This window comes from Lissotriton helveticus, chromosome 12 (assembly GCF_964261635.1).
Source record: "Lissotriton helveticus chromosome 12, aLisHel1.1, whole genome shotgun sequence".
Lineage (NCBI taxonomy): Eukaryota > Metazoa > Chordata > Amphibia > Caudata > Salamandridae > Lissotriton > Lissotriton helveticus.
In genome coordinates this window covers 97,458,514-97,474,438 of record NC_136073.1, presented here as the reverse complement: position 1 = coordinate 97,474,438, position 15,925 = coordinate 97,458,514, and the positions used below count along the sequence as shown (strand labels likewise).

The window sequence follows — 15,925 nt, the reverse complement described above, 5'->3', positions numbered from 1 at the left end:
TCTATTGTTGAGTTCAACTAATCCACTCTTCGGCAAGGTATATTTTAGAATTCTATGAATAGGGTAAACTTCAAATTAGAGAGGTGTTTTTGAATAAGTGAAGCTTCTTCATCTAAAGTGTTTGAGTAGAGAAGTCTGTGAACTTATAAAAGAATATGAAAGTGAAAAAGCAATATTCTCTTGAACACCATAAAAAAAAGTCTTTCAAAGTAAAGACTCAAGGGGGTGCTGTGGCTTAGCTGGTTAAAGCGCCTGTCTCGTAAACAGGAGATCCTGAGTTCAACTCTCAGCAGCGCCTTGCTTTTCTCTTTGTTATATAACAAATCAATTTCATTAGGTCCTATTCTGATACAATTAAAATATAAAAGTCTGATTCATCTTACTGTTGAACAGATCATCTTAAACCTCATAAAAACCAAAGTATTTTCAAGATTATAGAGTGAACACTGTTGTTGCAAAATAAAAAAAGACATATCTATGAGAAAGACGTATATGACATTACTACCTCGATTTGAGCTATATTAATGCCTTCATGAAAAAAAATATAATGTATTCAAGAAATAACATTGGGTTTTATAAGAGTACCTGTTTATTAAAACATATTAATACTTGTTTAGTGATTGAGTATCTTATTGTGTTTAAGATTACAGTACATATAAAGAAGAATTTATAGCAGGGAACAAAATTTCATCATCAGCAGTAGATTATTTATGTATTTTTTGCTATTGATGTTGGTGCTGTGGCTTAGTGGTTAAAGCGCCTGTCTCGTAAACAGGAAAACCTGAGTTCAAATCTCAGTAGCACCTAACTGTTTTCTCCATGCTTTAGGAATATTTTTCATCAAACAAATGTTGAATACAATTTAAGAATAAACGTCTGGTTCTATGAACTTTAGAATAAGTTATCATAAAATGAAATAAAATACTTGGCATTGTGAAGATTTTTATAGGAATGCATTGACTGAAATATCGAAAAGTAAATGACAAAGAACAAGATAGAGCCGTATGATCACTCTATTGTTGAGTTCAACTAATCCACTCTTCGGCAAGGTATATTTTAAAATTCTATGAATAGGGTAAACTTCAAATTAGAGAGGTGTTTTTGAATAAGTGAATCTTCTTCATCTAAAGTGTTTGAGTAGAGAAGTCTGTGAACTTATAAAAGAATATGAAAGTGAAAAAGCAATATTCTCTTGAACACCAAAAGAAAAGTTTTTCAAAGTAAAGACTCAAGGGGGTGCTGTGGTTTAGCTGGTTAAAGCGCCTGTCTAGTAAACAGGAGATCCTGAGTTCAACTCTCAGCAGCGCCTTGCTTTTCTCTTTGTTATATAACAAATCAATTTCATTAGGTCCTATTCTGATACAATTAAAATATAAAAGTCTGATTCATCTTACTGTTGAACAGATCATCTTAAACCTCATAAAAACCAAAGTATTTTCAAGATTATAGAGTGAACACTGTTGTTGCAAAATAAAAAAAGACATATCTATGAGAAAGACGTATATGACATTACTACCTCGATTTGAGCTATATTAATGCCTTCATGAAAAAAAATATAATGTATTCAAGAAATAACATTGGGTTTTATAAGAGTACCTGTTTATTAAAACATATTAATACTTGTTTAGTGATTGAGTATCTTATTGTGTTTAAGATAACAGTACATATAAAGAAGAATTTATAGCAGGGAACAAAATTTCATCATCAGCAGTAGATTATTTATGTATTTTTTGCTATTGATGTTGGTGCTGTGGCTTAGTGGTTAAAGCGCCTGTCTCGTAAACAGGAAAACCTGAGTTCAAATCTCAGTAGCACATAACAGTTTTCTCCATGCTTTAGGAATATTTTTCATCAAACAAATGTTGAATACAATTTAAGAATAAACGTCTGGTTCTATGAACTTTAGAATAAGTTATCATAAAATGAAATAAAATACTTGGCATTGTGAAGATTTTTATAGGAATGCATTGACTGAAATATCGAAAAGTAAATGACAAAGAACAAGATAGAGCCGTATGATCACTCTATTGTTGAGTTCAACTAATCCACTCTTCGGCAAGGTATATTTTAAAATTCTATGAATAGGGTAAACTTCAAATTAGAGAGGTGTTTTTGAATAAGTGAATCTTCTTCATCTAAAGTGTTTGAGTAGAGAAGTCTGTGAACTTATAAAAGAATATGAAAGTGAAAAAGCAATATTCTCTTGAACACCAAAAGAAAAGTTTTTCAAAGTAAAGACTCAAGGGGGTGCTGTGGTTTAGCTGGTTAAAGCGCCTGTCTAGTAAACAGGAGATCCTGAGTTCAACTCTCAGCAGCGCCTTGCTTTTCTCTTTGTTATATAACAAATCAATTTCATTAGGTCCTATTCTGATACAATTAAAATATAAAAGTCTGATTCATCTTACGGTTGAACAGATCATCTTAAACCTCATAAAAACCAAAGTATTTTCAAGATTATAAAGTGAATACTGTTGTTGCAAAATAAAAAAAGACATATCTATGAGAAAGACGTATATGACATTACTACCTCGATTTGAGCTATATTAATTCCTTCATGAAAAAAAAAACATAATGTATTCAAGAAATAACATTGGGTTTTATAAGAGTACCTGTTTATTAAAACATATTAATACTTGTCTAGTGATTGAGTATCTTATTGTGTTTAAGATTACAGTACATATAAAGAAGAATTTATAGCAGGAAACGAAATTTCATCATCAGCAGTAGATTCTTTATGTATTTTTTGCTATTGACGTTGGTGCTGTGACTTAGTGGTTAAAGCGCCTGTCTCGTAAACAGGAAATCCTGAATTCAAATCTCAGTAGCACCTAACTATTTTCTCCATGCTTTAGGAATATTTTTCATCAAACAAATGTTGAATACAATTTAAGAATAAACGTCTGGTTCTATGAACTTTAGAATAAGTTATCATAAAATGAAATAAAATACTTGGCATTGTGAAGATTTTTATTGGAATGCATTGACTGAAATATCGAAAAGTAAATGATAAAGAACAAGATAGAGCCGTATGATCACTCTATTGTTGAGTTCAACTAATCCACTCTTCGGCAAGGTATATTTTAAAATTCTATGAATAGGGTAAACTTCAAATTAGAGAGGTGTTTTTGAATAAGTGAAGCTTCTTCATCTAAAGTGTTTGAGTAGAGAAGTCGGTGAACTTATAAAAGAATATGAAAGTGAAAAAGCAATATTCTCTTGAACACCATAAAGAAAAGTCTTTCAAAGTAAAGACTCAAGGGGGTGCTGTGGCTTAGCTGGTTAAAGCGCCTGTCTAGTAGACAGGAGATCCTGAGTTCAACTCTCAGCAGCGCCTTGCTTTTCTCTTTGTTATATAACAAATCAATTTCATTAGGTCCTATTCTGATACAATTAAAATATAAAAGTCTGATTCATATTACTGTTGAACAGATCATCTTAAACCTCATAAAAACCAAAGTATTTTCAAGATTATAGAGTGAATACTGTTGTTGCAAAATAAAAAAAGACATATCTATGAGAAAGACGTATATGACATTACTACCTCAATTTGAGCTATATTAATGCCTTCATGAAAAAAAAAATATAATGTATTCAAGAAATAACATTGGGTTTTATAAGAGTACCTGTTTATTAAAACATATTAATACTTGTTTAGTGATTGAGTATCTTATTGTGTTTAAGATTACAGTACATATAAAGAAGAATTTATAGCAGGGAACAAAATTTCATTATCAGCAGTAGATTATGTATGTATTTTTTGTTATTGATGTTGGTGCTGTGGCTTAGTGGTTAAAGCGCCTGTCTCGTAAACAGGAAAACCTGAGTTCAAATCTCAGTAGCACCTAACTGTTTTCTCCATGCTTTAGGAATATTTTTCATCAAACAAATGTTGAATACAATTTAAGAATAAACGTCTGGTTCTATGAACTTTAGAATAAGTTATCATGAAATGAAATAAAATACTTGGCATTGTGAAGATTTTTATAGGAATGCATTGACTGAAATATCGAAAAGTAAATGACAAAGAAAAAGATAGAGCCGTATGATCACTCTATTGTTGAGTTCAACTAATCCACTCTTCGGCAAGGTATATTTTAAAATTCTATGAATAGGGTAAACTTCAAATTAGAGAGGTGTTTTTGAATAAGTGAAGCTTCTTCATCTAAAGTGTTTGAGTAGAGAAGTCTGTGAACTTATAAAAGAATATGAAAGTGAAAAAGCAATATTCTCTTGAACACCATAAAGAAAAGTCTTTCAAAGTAAAGACTCAAGGGTGTGCTGTGGCTTAGCTGGTTAAAGCGCCTGTCTAGTAAACAGGAGATCCTGAGTTCAACTCTCAGCAGCGCCTTGCTTTTCTCTTTGTTATATAACAAATCAATTTCATTAGGTCCTATTCTGATACAATTAAAATATAAAAGTCTGATTCATCTTACTGTTGAACAGATCATCTTAAAACTCATAAAAACCAAAGTATTTTCAAGATTATAGAGTGAATACTGTTGTTGCAAAATAAAAAAAGACATATCTATGAGAAAGACGTATATGACATTACTACCTCGATTTGAGCTATATTAATGCCTTCATGAAAAAAAAATATAATGTATTCAAGAAATAACATTGGGTTTTATAAGAGTACCTGTTTATTAAAACATATTATTACTTGTCTAGTGACTGAGTATCTTATTGTGTTTAAGATTACAGTACATATAAAGAAGAATTTATAGCAGGAAACAAAATTTCATCATCAGCAGTAGATTATTTATGTATTTTTTGCTATTGACGTTGGTGCTGTGACTTAGTGGTTAAAGCGCCTGTCTCGTAAACAGGAAATCCTGAATTCAAATCTCAGTAGCACCTAACTATTTTCTCCATGCTTTAGGAATATTTTTCATCAAACAAATGTTGAATACAATTTAAGAATAAACGTCTGGTTCTATGAACTTTAGAATAAGTTATCATAAAATGAAATAAAATACTTGGCATTGTGAAGATTTTTATAGGAATGCATTGACTGAAATATCGAAAAGTAAATGACAAAGAACAAGATAGAGCCGTATGATCACTCTATTGTTGAGTTCAACTAATCCACTCTTCGGCAAGGTATATTTTAGAATTCTATGAATAGGGTAAACTTCAAATTAGAGAGGTGTTTTTGAATAAGTGAAGCTTCTTCATCTAAAGTGTTTGAGTAGAGAAGTCTGTGAACTTATAAAAGAATATGAAAGTGAAAAAGCAATATTCTCTTGAACACCATAAAGAAAAGTCTTTCAAAGTAAAGACTCAAGGGGGTGCTGTGGCTTAGCTGGTTAAAGCGCCTGTCTCGTAAACAGGAGATCCTGAGTTCAACTCTCAGCAGCGCCTTGCTTTTCTCTTTGTTATATAACAAATCAATTTCATTAGGTCCTATTCTGATACAATTAAAATATAAAAGTCTGATTCATCTTACTGTTGAACAGATCATCTTAAACCTCATAAAAACCAAAGTATTTTCAAGATTATAGAGTGAACACTGTTGTTGCAAAATAAAAAAAGTCATATCTATGAGAAAGACGTATATGACATTACTACCTCGATTTGAGCTATATTAATGCCTTCATGAAAAAAAATATAATGTATTCAAGAAATAACATTGGGTTTTATAAGAGTACCTGTTTATTAAAACATATTAATACTTGTTTAGTGATTGAGTATCTTATTGTGTTTAAGATTACAGTACATATAAAGAAGAATTTATAGCAGGGAACAAAATTTCATCATCAGCAGTAGATTATTTATGGATTTTTTGCTATTGATGTTGGTGCTGTGGCTTAGTGGTTAAAGCGCCTGTCTCGTGAACAGGAAAACCTGAGTTCAAATCTCAGTAGCACCTAACTGTTTTCTCCATGCTTTAGGAATATTTTTCATCAAACAAATGTTGAATACAATTTAAGAATAAACGTCTGGTTCTATGAACTTTAGAATAAGTTATCATGAAATGAAATAAAATACTTGGCATTGTGAAGATTTTTATAGGAATGCATTGACTGAAATATCGAAAAGTAAATGACAAAGAACAAGATAGAGTCGTATGATCACTCTATTGTTGAGTTCAACTAATCCACTCTTTGGCAAGGTATATTTTAAAATTCTATGAATAGGGTAAACTTCAAATTAGAGAGGTGTTTTTGAATAAGTGAATCTTCTTCATCTAAAGTGTTTGAGTAGAAAGTCTGTGAACTTATAAAAGAATATGAAAGTGAAAAAGCAATATTCTCTTGAACACCAAAAGAAAAGTTTTTCAAAGTAAAGACTCAAGGGGGTGCTGTGGTTTAGCTGGTTAAAGCGCCTGTCTAGTAAACAGGAGATCCTGAGTTCAACTCTCAGCAGCGCCTTGCTTTTCTCTTTGTTATATAACAAATCAATTTCATTAGGTCCTATTCTGATACAATTAAAATATAAAGGTCTGATTCAACTTACTGTTGAACAGATCATCTTCAACCTCATAAAAACGAAAGTATTTTCAGGATTATAGAGTGAATACTGTTTTTGCAAAATAAAAAAAAGACATATCTATGAGAAAGACGTATATGACATTACTACCTCGATTTGAGCTATATTAATGCCTTCATGAAAAAAAATATAATGTATTCAAGAAATAACATTGGGTTTTATAAGAGTACCTGTTTATTAAAACATATTAATACTTGTTTAGTGATTGAGTATCTTATTGTGTTTAAGATTACAGTACATATAAAGAAGAATTTATAGCAGGGAACAAAATTTCATCATCAGCAGTAGATTATTTATGTATTTTTTGTTATTGATGTTGGTGCTGTGGCTTACTGGTTAAAGCGCCTGTCTCGTAAACAGGAAAACCTGAGTTCAAATCTCAGTAGCACCTAACTGTTTTCTCCATGCTTTAGGAATATTTTTCATCAAACACATGTTGAATACAATTTAAGAATAAACGTCTGGTTCTATGAACTTTAGAATAAGTTATCATGAAATGAAATAAAATACTTGGCATTGTGAAGATTTTTATAGGAATGCATTGACTGAAATATCGAAAAGTAAATGACAAAGAACAAGATAGAGCCGTATGATCACTCTATTGTTGAGTTCAACTAATCCACTCTTCGGCAAGGTATATTTTAAAATTCTATGAATAGGGTAAACTTCAAATTAGAGAGGTGTTTTTGAATAAGTGAAGCTTCTTCATCTAAAGTGTTTGAGTAGAGAAGTCTGTGAACTTATAAAAGAATATGAAAGTGAAAAAGCAATATTCTCTTGAACACCATAAAGAAAAGTCTTTCAAAGTAAAGACTCAAGGGGGTGCTGTGGTTTAGCTGGTTAAAGCGCCTGTCTAGTAGACAGGAGATCCTGAGTTCAACTCTCAGCAGCGCCTTGCTTTTCTCTTTGTTATATAACAAATCAATTTCATTAGGTCCTATTCTGATACAATTAAAATATAAAACTCTGATTCATCTTACTGTTGAACAGATCATCTTAAACCTCATAAAAACCAAAGTATTTTCAAGATTATAGAGTGAATACTGTTGTTGCAAAATAAAAAAAGACATATCTATGAGAAAGACGTATATGACATTACTACCTCGATTTGAGCTATATTAATGCCTACATGAAAAAAAAAATATAATGTATTCAAGAAATAACAACGGGTTTTATAAGAGTACCTGTTTATTAAAACATATTAATACTTGTTTAGTGATTGAGTATCTTATTGTGTTTAAGATTACAGTACATATAAAGAAGAATTTATAGCAGGGAACAAAATGTCATCATCAGCAGTAGATTATTTATGTATTTTTTGCTATTGATGTTGGTGCTGTGGCTTAGTGGTTACAGCGCCTGTCTCGTAAACAGGAAAACCTGAGTTCAAATCTCAGTAGCACCTAACTGTTTTCTCCATGCTTTAGGAATATTTTTCATCAAACAAATGTTGAATACAATTTAAGAATAAACGTCTGGTTCTATGAACTTTAGAATAAGTTATCATAAAATGAAATAAAATACTTGGCATTGTGAAGATTTTTATAGGAATGCATTGACTGAAATATCGAAAAGTAAATGACAAAGAACAAGATAGAGCCGTATGATCACTCTATTGTTGAGTTCAACTAATCCACTCTTCGGCAAGGTATATTTTAAAATTCTATGAATAGGGTAAACTTCAAATTAGAGAGGTGTTTTTGAATAAGTGAATCTTCTTCATCTAAAGTGTTTGAGTAGAGAAGTCTGTGAACTTATAAAAGAATATGAAAGTGAAAAAGCAATATTCTCTTGAACACCAAAAGAAAAGTTTTTCAAAGTAAAGACTCAAGGGGGTGCTGTGGTTTAGCTGGTTAAAGCGCCTGTCTAGTAAACAGGAGATCCTGAGTTCAACTCTCAGCAGCGCCTTGCTTTTCTCTTTGTTATATAACAAATCAATTTCATTAGGTCCTATTCTGATACAATTAAAATATAAAAGTCTGATTCAACTTACTGTTGAACAGATCATCTTCAACCTCATAAAAACGAAAGTATTTTCAGGATTATAGAGTGAATACTGTTTTTGCAAAATAAAAAAAGACATATCTATGAGAAAGACGTATATGACATTACTACCTCGATTTGAGCTATATTAATGCCTTCATGAAAAAAAATATAATGTATTCAAGAAATAACATTGGGTTTTATAAGAGTACCTGTTTATTAAAACATATTAATACTTGTTTAGTGATTGAGTATCTTATTGTGTTTAAGATTACAGTACATATAAAGAAGAATTTATAGCAGGGAACAAAATGTCATCATCAGCAGTAGATTATTTATGTATTTTTTGTTATTGATGTTGGTGCTGTGGCTTAGTGGTTAAAGCGCCTGTCTCGTAAACAGGAAAACCTGAGTTCAAATCTCAGTAGCACCTAACTGTTTTCTCCATGCTTTAGGAATATTTTTCATCAAACAAATGTTGAATACAATTTAAGAATAAACGTCTGGTTCTATGAACTTTAGAATAAGTTATCATGAAATGAAATAAAATACTTGGCATTGTGAAGATTTTTATAGGAATGCATTGACTGAAATATCGAAAAGTAAATGACAAAGAACAACATGGTCAGCGACTAGCTGCCGCCCCCCCCCCAATCCGGCACCCAACACCCAGGAACGTGGACACGAGACGTGTTTTACTTTTTGGAAGGCGGGCGCTAGTCGCCCGGCCGTATTTATTAAAGTATGAAATTAAAAAAGGTTTTAATTGCATAATCAACAATGAATACAAAAATCAGCAGGACATTCAGTTATACAATTGTTATCAACAAGTTTGAGAGCCTGACCTTAACAAAACTCTAATACAAGTCGTTCCTAGCTTAAGCTAAACATCCTACCTTGATTTTTGTACATTTCTGGCCATATGGCAGGGTCACTACCGGTGTCAGGTCCTACAAGCTGCGCCTTCTCCCTAGAAGTGCGCATGCGCAGTGTTACCCCGGGAATTGCCCGGTCTACGCCCCAAACTCCATTTACCCACTAAAGGAGGGCCCTTACTCTGCGCCGGTGGCGTCATGAGTCCACGCGCGCGGGGTGGCTACCAGCCTAAGGAAAGCGTGAACTACTCCTACCCGCGCTCCTTTGCATATTACCTTGCCCCTGGAGTACTGGGAGTGGCCCGCAGGCCCCTCCCCCCGGGCGGGAACCTCCATAGGATGATGCCCGCCCCCTCAGACCTCAAATATGTGCTCACCGATAATGACCTTACCGCATGTCCCATACCTAATAAATACGACGACCTATGGAAAATTCTAAAGGACAACTACACTGGCTAATAATAACAGTATCCACGCATAGCTAAAAGGGGAAAAAAGGCCTAACGACACATGGCATAACATTACCGTTTAGTGCACTCATGTTACTCAAAATTACAATATCAACGTATAACTACAAAGGGAAAAAAGGCCTAAAGACACATATCTTCAAATACAGTTCACTTCACACATCATTTTTCTACGAAGGGGAAAAAGTCCTAACAACAGATCACAAAATACAACAACAGCCTACTCTCTCCCGCGGTCCATACCTTTGAAACTTACCATTAAACCGGACATAACGCTGCCTAAACTTTGTACCAAGGGATGGTGGGTGGGAAACAAAGAAGCCCCGAACGCGGGGCACAGCGTTCAGTGAGGGAGCGTCCAGGGACAAGGGGGTCTCCTGGGCGCTCCCCACCTCTTATTCCCGAGGGGCCGGGTGGCCCCTCCTATCGCCCGCCCCCCCCGAGCCGGAACCAGTCCATTGAATCCGGGTCAGGAGGGGCGCCGGCCAATCGGCGGTGGGCCGCGCCCAAGGGCACGCCCCCACCGTCGAAGGACCCGAGGGAGAGAGGGGGTGAGGCGGTCGCCGCGCCGCCATGCGTGCGGGGGGGCCGAGGGCCCCCCCTTTTCACATGGTCAGCGACTAGCTGCCGCCCCCCCCCAATCCGGCACCCAACACCCAGGAACGTGGACACGAGACGTGTTTTACTTTTTGGAAGGCGGGCGCTAGTCGCCCGGCCGTATTTATTAAAGTATGAAATTAAAAAAGGTTTTAATTGCATAATCAACAATGAATACAAAAATCAGCAGGACATTCAGTTATACAATTGTTATCAACAAGTTTGAGAGCCTGACCTTAACAAAACTCTAATACAAGTCGTTCCTAGCTTAAGCTAAACATCCTACCTTGATTTTTGTACATTTCTGGCCATATGGCAGGGTCACTACCGGTGTCAGGTCCTACAAGCTGCGCCTTCTCCCTAGAAGTGCGCATGCGCAGTGTTACCCCGGGAATTGCCCGGTCTACGCCCCAAACTCCATTTACCCACTAAAGGAGGGCCCTTACTCTGCGCCGGTGGCGTCATGAGTCCACGCGCGCGGGGTGGCTACCAGCCTAACGAAAGCGTGAACTACTCCTACCCGCGCTCCTTTGCATATTACCTTGCCCCTGGAGTACTGGGAGTGGCCCGCAGGCCCCTCCCCCCGGGCGGGAACCTCCATAGGATGATGCCCGCCCCCTCAGACCTCAAATATGTGCTCACCGATAATGACCTTACCGCCACAGGCCAGTATTGTTAACCGACGATCTGGCCTCCCCTCCTAGCCCCTGCCTAAGGACACACTCCTCCTATCCCAGCCCTCTAGCCAAGCCCAGATATTGTCAGACCATAGGACATTACCCTCTTCTGTCAAATGAACCCCGTCCTTCAAGTAATACTTGTCACCCCAGATGCACCCATGAGGTATTGACTGCAACACGGGGGTTCGAAACAACCTATCCAACCGTGTGTTGATCCTCTTTACCGAGTGATTCAACGCCCTGACCGAATGACCCCCCCGCCACTGAAGTCGAGGTATTAGTTGTGACCATACTAGTGTGCACCCTGGGCAGGTCCTAGCTATCCAACCCGCTGTTGAGATAATCTCCTCCATCAAGATGCGCCTGCCCAGTGTTGCCAAATCGTTCTCCCCAAGGTGAAGTATCACCACTGACGGTGGAGCCCGCTGGCGTGCTAACAGCCCTTGGAAGAATCCCCGAAACTCGTGAAGACACAACCCTCCTCTGCCAAAGAACGTGATATTCAACCCTAGTTGTGCCGCCCTTTCTTTCTTGTCACCTGACAGGAAGACACATTCCGCTCGCTTTACATATGAATGACCGACAATCCAGACAGTGTTCTTTGTTGTTTCCTGTTCGCCGCTCCGTGCCGATGAATATTGGCGGTGCCCGACGACAAATTCCTCCCCTGCGTAACAGGTCTGAGAAACTGTAAGAGAGCGGAAAGAGACCAAGCGTGAGTGACAGGTAATCATAGCATGTCAATCCGAACATAACGTTTATAGCAGTCTGACGACCACCTCCCAATTGTCTTCACTCTTTCCACTGGGAGGCCCCCCGCCACCGCCTCAGTTGCTGCCCCAATCCTGAAGGAATGAGATCCAAAATCTCTAGGATCAAGACCCGCTTTTGTAACCCCTATTTCGAACACTCTCCTGAATTGGTACCTGGTCAAGGGGCTCCCGTCGGCGTGACAAAGCAACGCCCCGCCTGCTGAACCGACCCATAGTCCCATGAGTGATTCTACGTGCCTCACAGGGCAGCACGGGTTGGCGGGGGCCCGTTGCAGAACTATGGTGTGACCCCTACCTTCCTGGTCGGTCTTTGATTTCTGGATAGTCACCCACATGGTGTCACCCCTTATCGTCACCCCAGCCTTCTGCAAGCCACCTAGTATGTCAGACTTGGATCCTGCCACAAGTTCACTAATTCTCAGTGCCCCATAAAATGCCAGGGAGAATGCTGCCCTAAAAAGAAGCACTTCCCACTCCGAGTTACAAACACTCTCCAGCATGCCCAGTAAGGCTGTTAGCCGGGCCAACCCCATGGGCTTCCTCTTATCCTTCTGGTGTCCCTGAATACGGCGCCATCCCCTTAAAGCCTTGCGTATCATAAAGGTATTAGTGGGATCCCGGAAGCCCCTAGCTTGAGCGAAGAATGACACTGCTGCCCTATGTCTGGTTGCCGCTGCCACTGAGCGCCCCTCTTTGTGCATCCATTCTAAATAAGCTGCAAACCCATCCTCTTTCGCCCAAAGCACTTCCCACTGTGGCCCCAAGAAAGAACAATAAGACAGAAACGCCCCTTCGTAAGCCGTCTTGGTCCTGGGGGCTAGGCTAGCGACCACGAGGTCTTGTAATCTGGGGCACCAATCTGCCAAAGTACTGCTGGGAAGTGTGCTGGCGAGGGGTCTGCTGTGGGGAGGTGTTCCCTGAAAACCTGCATTTTGAAGCGAGAAAGGGAGTCAGCAGCATTGTTTAAAACACCAGGGACATGTTTGGCTCTAAAATTAGCATTCAGTTTAAGGCACCGCAGAACAATTTCCTTGATCAGACGAAGTATGAACGGACACCGCGCCCCCTGCTGATTGATACATTCCACCACTGTCATGTTATCTGACCAAAACACCACTGATTGGTTACATAGGTGTTCGGGCCAAACCATCAGTGCCACCCATATTGGAAAAAGTTCCAGGAAGCCAATGTTGCTGAGCAAACCCCATGTGTTCCATTCTTCTGGCCATTGTTGAGCAACCCACCTATTCCCTAGGATGGCACCAAAGCCCACACTACCGGCCGCATCAGTCCATAGTCCCAACTCCGCTGATGTCGTGAGCGGGTCGGGCCAGACCACCCTACCGTTAAAATCCTCCAGGAATGCCATCCAAATAAGCATATCCTGGCGAATTTCAGACGATAGGCGCGTGCGGTGGTGCTTTTCCTTCAGCCCCATCATCGCGTGCGCGATGGAGCGAGAGAAGGGGCGAGCCATTGGGATGATTCTTAGTGCGAAATTCAGTTGCCCTACCACCTCCTGTAATTGCTGCAAAGTGACCTTCTCCTTCCGGAGGCATAACTGTAGCGATGTCTTGAATTTGCACACCTTGTCCTTAGGTAGTCTAAAACATCTCTCTATTGAGTCAATCTCTATGCCCAGAAATTCCAAGCAGGTGGTCGGGCCCACCGTCTTCCCAGGCGCAAGCGGGACCCCAAAAGCCCGCATGAGCACGCAAAATTCCTGCAATGCCAGTGCGCACTCCTGAGAACCCGGTGTACCGAGGAAGAGGAAATCATCTAAGTAATGAATGACCCTTTGATGGCCCGTCACTTGTCTCATGGCCCATTCCAGAAATGAACTAAACATCTCAAAGTAGGCGCAAGAAATAGAACAACCCATAGGCATGCATTTGTCCATGTAGAACCTATCCCTAAAGGTGAAACCTAAAAGATGCTGGTCCGCCGGGTGAACTGGGAGGAGGCGGAAGGCGGACTCTATGTCTGATTTCGCCATCAGCGCCCCGGGTCCAGTGGCCTGCAATAAGGTGACAGCCTGATCAAAAGAGGCGTACTTAACACTACAGATACTTTCGTCAATGGCATCATTCAGTGAGGCCCCCTTTGGCGCTGACAGGTTATGGATCAATCTGAATTGCCCCTTCTCTTTCTTGGGGACAACTCCCAGTGGGGAACACACAAAATTGGGTACTGGCACTGCAGAAAAAGGGCCAGATATCCTGCCTAAGGAAAGCTCCTTGTCAATTTTGGCGGCCACAACAGCCGGATTGTGTGTGACTGATAATTGATTTCTACAGTGCGCACTGCCTGTGTATCCCCCGGCCGGGATCCTAAAACCTTTAGAAAAACCTTCCTGGAGTAGGGTGGCCGCTTTGTGGTCAGGGTATCTGTTCAACAATGGAATCATTGCCACCACATCCACTGGAGTGGGGGGGCGTGACCTGTCTGACTTATAGTGGCTTTCCCCTACCCCTCTGTCCTGTGTTACCTTGCTTGGACCTACAGGTAGTTTCTGGATGAGAGGGGTGCCCACAGGAGGCACATGCATGCCTAAACTTACACGCGGCCCTTGTGCAGGTACGCTTATTAAAATCCCAGCACACCCCTTTCTTCTCTGGCCCACCCGCCCTAAATTTCCCAGGTACTTCACTCGTTTGGGGGGGCCGAAAGGGCTGCTGCGGTCTAGTGAACGCCTTGACCGCACCGAACTGAGGGGGCGGTGCAGTATCAGAGAACTGTTTGTGCCAAGCCATGGAATCTACCGAGTCCCATGGCAATGATCTATTGAATTCCAATGCCTTCCTAAAGTTGACATCGTAACCCTTCCATGCTTCCCCAGAATACTGTTGACTCCACCCCACAATCCTGCTCGAGTAGCAAGCCAATGCAGCCTGCAGATCTGGAGGACGCTCAGCCTTAACTGCAGTGAAAACAGCCCATGCTTGCATCCAATTATTGAGATTTTCCTCAACCCTGAATCTAGTACACTGCGCCCTCCATTCACTTGGGAGCATCCACTCTTTCAGTGCTTTTGCCTGCTCCATTTCCCTATTATCCAGCAATAAAGAATAAATGTACACGTATTTATCCGCCCAAATCATTTCTTTCACAGCTAAAGACACATGCTGAGCTAGATTTTCGCTCCTGGAAGGTATCACACCGTCCCCCAAGAGCGGCAATGCCACTTCCTTACCGAGTGCGGGCACCGGGGGCGGCTGCCCTTTTACTCCGTCCAGCTGGGGAACACTTGGACCTGCAAGGGGAGAAGAAATTGGCAATGCAACACCGTCGGCGATCGGTGCCGATCTGATTTTTTCCACAAACCTTGCCGCCTCTGCCGCATGGTCTGCAGAATTCGGGAAGGCTCCCCCTTTTTGGAGCCATGGCATCATGGCCGTTAACTGGGATAACAATTCGGGCGGCATTGAATCTACATTACCCCCCGGGACACCAGGTACCACTGGGGTTATGCCCAGTGGTCCTGGCACAGCTGGCAGGGCGGGCGCCGTGTGTGGCCCGCCTGTACCCGGGATTGTGGGCACCGGCGCAGGAGCAGACCCAGCGTCTACTGGTTGACCTGCCGGCACCGGCACCACAGGGGCAATGGGTGTAGGCACATGCGGGGGTGGGACCACCGCGGGCGGTGCGGCGGGTAACGGATCTACTGGGCCTGGGGTGGGGACCGCCTCCTTGGGTCTTTTGGACCTAGGTTTCCCTTGCGGGGTGACAAATTCCCCTCTTGGCACTGGTGCCACCCTCTTGCGGATCGGTCTCCCGGATGGGCCCGGTGCCTCGCCCTCTCTGTCCTCCAACCGAGCTTCCCGCTCCTTAATTTGTCCTAGCTGTTGCCTAATGTCGCTCATCTCCCGCATCATAGCCCGCATCATAGCCTCCATGTTGGACCCCCTTTTTCCACCCCTTGGACCTGGCATGACGCTTACCCCAAACAACACCCGCTGCCTACTTAGTTCCCAACAGGTCAACTGTGTGTACCTTTCAGATGGAGGGTCACCAGGGGGCTTTCAGCACCATGCAACGGCGACCGCAACACTAGCGGCTTG

General features: G+C 40.6%; 15 non-coding genes across 15 annotated transcripts; all 15 read left to right on the top strand.

Moving 5' to 3' along the window:
* Positions 1–224: 224 nt before the first annotated feature.
* On the top strand, positions 225–298 carry TRNAT-CGU (transfer RNA threonine (anticodon CGU)). Its single transcript has one exon. It is a non-coding gene; the product is annotated as a tRNA-Thr (tRNA).
* A 435-nt stretch (positions 299–733) lies between these two features.
* TRNAT-CGU (transfer RNA threonine (anticodon CGU)) lies at positions 734–806 on the top strand. The gene has a single exon. It is a non-coding gene; the product is annotated as a tRNA-Thr (tRNA).
* A 429-nt stretch (positions 807–1,235) lies between these two features.
* Positions 1,236–1,309, top strand: TRNAT-AGU (transfer RNA threonine (anticodon AGU)). Its single transcript has one exon. It is a non-coding gene; the product is annotated as a tRNA-Thr (tRNA).
* A 435-nt stretch (positions 1,310–1,744) lies between these two features.
* Positions 1,745–1,821, top strand: TRNAT-CGU (transfer RNA threonine (anticodon CGU)). The gene has a single exon. It is a non-coding gene; the product is annotated as a tRNA-Thr (tRNA).
* Positions 1,822–2,246: 425 nt separating this feature from the next.
* Positions 2,247–2,320, top strand: TRNAT-AGU (transfer RNA threonine (anticodon AGU)). The gene has a single exon. It is a non-coding gene; the product is annotated as a tRNA-Thr (tRNA).
* A 940-nt stretch (positions 2,321–3,260) lies between these two features.
* On the top strand, positions 3,261–3,334 carry TRNAT-AGU (transfer RNA threonine (anticodon AGU)). Its single transcript has one exon. It is a non-coding gene; the product is annotated as a tRNA-Thr (tRNA).
* Positions 3,335–3,771: 437 nt separating this feature from the next.
* On the top strand, positions 3,772–3,844 carry TRNAT-CGU (transfer RNA threonine (anticodon CGU)). Its single transcript has one exon. It is a non-coding gene; the product is annotated as a tRNA-Thr (tRNA).
* Positions 3,845–4,272: 428 nt separating this feature from the next.
* TRNAT-AGU (transfer RNA threonine (anticodon AGU)) lies at positions 4,273–4,348 on the top strand. The gene has a single exon. It is a non-coding gene; the product is annotated as a tRNA-Thr (tRNA).
* A 939-nt stretch (positions 4,349–5,287) lies between these two features.
* TRNAT-CGU (transfer RNA threonine (anticodon CGU)) lies at positions 5,288–5,361 on the top strand. The gene has a single exon. It is a non-coding gene; the product is annotated as a tRNA-Thr (tRNA).
* A 435-nt stretch (positions 5,362–5,796) lies between these two features.
* Positions 5,797–5,869, top strand: TRNAT-CGU (transfer RNA threonine (anticodon CGU)). Its single transcript has one exon. It is a non-coding gene; the product is annotated as a tRNA-Thr (tRNA).
* A 428-nt stretch (positions 5,870–6,297) lies between these two features.
* On the top strand, positions 6,298–6,371 carry TRNAT-AGU (transfer RNA threonine (anticodon AGU)). Its single transcript has one exon. It is a non-coding gene; the product is annotated as a tRNA-Thr (tRNA).
* Positions 6,372–6,807: 436 nt separating this feature from the next.
* On the top strand, positions 6,808–6,880 carry TRNAT-CGU (transfer RNA threonine (anticodon CGU)). Its single transcript has one exon. It is a non-coding gene; the product is annotated as a tRNA-Thr (tRNA).
* Positions 6,881–7,821: 941 nt separating this feature from the next.
* TRNAT-CGU (transfer RNA threonine (anticodon CGU)) lies at positions 7,822–7,894 on the top strand. Its single transcript has one exon. It is a non-coding gene; the product is annotated as a tRNA-Thr (tRNA).
* A 429-nt stretch (positions 7,895–8,323) lies between these two features.
* TRNAT-AGU (transfer RNA threonine (anticodon AGU)) lies at positions 8,324–8,397 on the top strand. The gene has a single exon. It is a non-coding gene; the product is annotated as a tRNA-Thr (tRNA).
* A 435-nt stretch (positions 8,398–8,832) lies between these two features.
* TRNAT-CGU (transfer RNA threonine (anticodon CGU)) lies at positions 8,833–8,905 on the top strand. Its single transcript has one exon. It is a non-coding gene; the product is annotated as a tRNA-Thr (tRNA).
* Positions 8,906–15,925: the final 7,020 nt, after the last annotated feature.